Source organism: Arachis stenosperma, chromosome 3 (assembly GCF_014773155.1).
Source record: "Arachis stenosperma cultivar V10309 chromosome 3, arast.V10309.gnm1.PFL2, whole genome shotgun sequence".
Lineage (NCBI taxonomy): Eukaryota > Viridiplantae > Streptophyta > Magnoliopsida > Fabales > Fabaceae > Arachis > Arachis stenosperma.
In genome coordinates, this window is record NC_080379.1 from 80464904 (window position 1) to 80468652 (window position 3749).

General features: G+C 39.8%; 1 non-coding gene across 1 annotated transcript; it reads left to right on the top strand.

The window, feature by feature from the left end:
* The first annotated feature begins 1020 nt into the window (after window positions 1-1020).
* LOC130972643 (small nucleolar RNA R71) lies at window positions 1021-1128 on the top strand. The gene has a single exon (XR_009083806.1). It is a non-coding gene; the product is annotated as a small nucleolar RNA R71 (small nucleolar RNA).
* The last annotated feature ends 2621 nt before the right edge of the window (window positions 1129-3749 follow it).

Below are 3749 nucleotides of genomic sequence, written 5' to 3' on the forward strand. Positions count from 1 at the left end.
ATAACTTGTCATTTAGCTTCATGATTGCTCCAAGGTATTTAGCAACTTTCTCTTCAGTGACATACTCATCCTCTTCAGAGGAGGAATACTCATCAGAGCTCATGAAAGGCAGAAGCAAGTCCAATGGAATCTCTATGGTCTCATTTTGAGCCTCAGATTCCCATGGTTCCTCATTGGGGAACTCAGTGGAGGTCAGTGCACGCCCACTGAGGTCTTCCTCAGTGGCGTTCACTTCCTCTCCTTCCTCTCCAAATTCGGCCATGTTGATGGCCTTGCACTCTCCTTTTGGATTTTCTTCTGTGTTGCTTGGAAGAGTACTTGAGGGAGTTCAGTAACTTTCTTGCTCAGCTGTCCCACTTGTGCCTCCAAATTCCTAATGGAGGACCTTGTTTCAGTCATGAAACTTTGAGTGGTCTTGATCAGATCAGAGACCATGGTTGCTAAGTCAGAGGGGTTCTGCTTAGAATTCTCTGTCTGTTGCTGAGAAGATGATGGAAAAGGCTTGCCATTGCTAAACCTATTTCTTCCACCATTATTGTTGTTAAAACCTTGTTGAGGTCTCTCTTGATTCTTCCATGAGAAATTTGGGTGATTTCTCCATGAAGAATCATAGGTGTTTCCATAGGGTTCTCCTAGGTAATTCACCTCTTCCATTGAAGGGTTCTCAGGATCATAGGCTTCTTCTTCAGATGAAGCATCCTTAGTACTGCTTGGTGCATTTTGCATTCCAGACAGACTTTGAGAAATCAGATTGACTTGTTGAGTCAATATTTTATTCTGAGCCAAAATGGCATTCAGAGTATCAATCTCAAGAACTCCTTTCTTCTTATTTGTCCCATTGTTCACAGGATTCCTTTCAGAAGTGTACGTGAATTGGTTATTTGCAACCATTTCAATTAGCTCTTGAGCTTCTGTAGGCGTCTTCTTCAGATGAAGAGATCCTCCAGCAGAGCTATCCAAAGACATCTTGGATAGTTCAGACAGACCATCATAGAAAATGCCTATGATGCTCTATTCAGAAAGCATGTCAGAAGGACATTTTCTGATCAATTGTTTGTATCTTTCCCAAGCTTCATAGAGGGATTCTCCATCCTTCTGTCTGAAGGTTTGGACTTCCACTCTAAGCTTACTCAACTTTTGAGGTGGAAAGAACTTTGCCAAGAAGGCATTGACTAGCTTTTCCCATGAGTCCAGGCTTTCTTTAGGTTGTGAGTCCAACCATGTCCTAGCTCTGTCTCTTACAGCAAAAGGGAATAGCATAAGTCTGTAGACTTCAGGGTCAACCCCATTAGTCTTGACAGTGTCACAGATTTGCAAGAATTCAGCTAAGAACTGATGAGGATCTTCCAATGGAAGTCCATGGAACTTGCAATTCTGTTGCATTAGAGAAACTAATTGAGGCTTAAGCTCAAAATTGTTTGCTCCAATGGCAGGGATAGAGATGCTTCTCCCATAGAAATCGGGAGTAGGTGCAGTAAAGTCACCCAGCACCTTCCTTGCATTGTTGTTGTTTTCGGCTGCCATGGGTTCTTCTTCTTTGAAGATTTCTGTTAGGTCCTCTACAGAGAGTTGTGCCTTAGCTTCTCTTAGCTTTCGCTTCAAAGTCCTTTCAGGTTCAGGGTCAGCTTCAACAAGAATGCCTTTGTCTTTGTTCCTGCTCATATGAAAGAGAAGAGAACAAGAAAATATGGAATCCTCTATGTCACAGTATAGAGATTCCTTGAGGTGTCAGAGGAATAGAAAAATAGAAGAAAGAGGTAGAAGAATTCGAACTTAATCAGATAGAGTTCGAATTGTGCATTGAGAAGGAGTGGTACTCCATAAATAGAAGGATGTGAGAAGAGAGGAGGAAATTTTCGAAAATTAAGTGAAAGATTTTGAAAACATTTTGAAAAACCTTAATTTGATTTTCGAAAATCAAGAGTGAGAAAGAAATCAAGTAATTTTTGAAAAAGATTTTGAAATTAGAGTTTAAAAAGATATGATTGAAAACTACTTTTTTGAAAAAGATGTGGTTAAAAAGATATGATTGAAAAGATATGATTTAAAAACAATTTTAAAAAGATTTGATTTTAAAAATTAATGACTTGCCTAACAAGAAAAGATATGATTCAAATATTAAACCTCTCTCAACAGAAAAGGCAACATACTTGAAATGTTGAATCAAATCATTAATTGTTAGCAAGTATCTTTGAAAAAGGAAAGAAATTGATTTTGAAAACATTTGATTGAAAAGATATGATTTGAAAAAGATTTGATTTTGAAAAACTTTGAAAACTTGAAAAAAATTTTGATTTGAAAACAAAATCCTCCCCTTGTGCCATCCTGGCGTTAAACGCCCAGAATGGTGCACATTCTGGCGTTTAACGCCCAATGCACTACCTTTTTGGGCGTTAAACGCCCAACCAGGCACCCTGGCTGGCGTTTAAACGCCAGTCTGTCCTTCTTCACTGGGCGTTTTGAACGCCCAGCTTTTTCTGTGTAATTCCTCTGCTGCATGTTCTGAATCCTCAGTTCCTTGTACTATTGACTTGAAAATAGAACCAAGATCAAATAAACAATGCATGCAAGACACCAAACTTAAAATTAGACACTAGACTCAAACAAGAAACATAAAATATTTTTGGTTTTTTTATGATTTTGTAAATTTTTTTTTTGTGTTTTTTCGAAAATTATATGAAAATGGAAAATAAAGGTTTCAGAATTCTTAATTTGGATTCCAGGAATCATTGCAATGCTAGTCTAAGACTCCGGTCCAGGAATTAGACATGGCTTCACAGCCAGCCAAGCTTTCAAAGAAAGCTTCGGTCCAAAACACTAGACATGGCCAATGGCCAGCCAGGCCTCAGCAGATCATTGCTCCAACAGCAAGATTGATAGAAATCAACAAGCTCTTGTGATGATTAGTTGAAACCTCGGTCCAATAAGATTGGACATGGCTTCACAGCCAGCCAGACTTCAACAGATCATCATGAAACACTAGAATTCATTCTTAAGAACTCTGAAGAAAAATACCTAATCTAAGCAACAAGATGAACCGTCAGTTGTCCATACTCGAAACAATCCCCGGCAACGGCGCCAAAAACTTGGTGTGCGAAATTGTGATCACTACTTTTCACAACTCAAATAATCCCTAGTAATGGCCCCAAAGACTTGGTGCTCAATACCATGGCATAAACACAACTTTGCACAACTAACCAGCAAGTGCACTGGGTCGTCCAAGTAATAAACCTTAAGCGAGTAAGGGTCGATCCCACGGAGATTGTTGGTATGAAGCAAGCTATGGTCACCTTGTAAATCTTAGTCAGGCAGACTCAAATGGGTATGGATGATATATGAATAAAACATAAAGATAAAGATAGAGATACTTATGTATATCATTGGTGAGAGCTTCAGATAAGTGTATGAAGATGCTTTCCCTTCCGTCTCTCTGCTTTCCTACTGTCTTCATCCAATCCTTCTTACTCCTTTCCATGGCAAGCTTATGCAAGGTTTTCACCGTTGTCAGTAGCTACCTCCCATCCTCTCAGTGGAAATGTTCAACGCACCCTGTCACGGCACGGCTATCCATCTGTCGGTTCTCGGTCAGGCCGGAATAGAATCCATTGATTCTTTTGCGTCTGTCACTAACGCCCCGCCTCCTAGGAGTTTGAAGCATGTCACAGTCATTCAATCATTGAATCCTACTCAGAATACCACAGACAAGGTTAGACCTTCCGGATTCTCTTGAATGCCGCCATCAGTTCTTG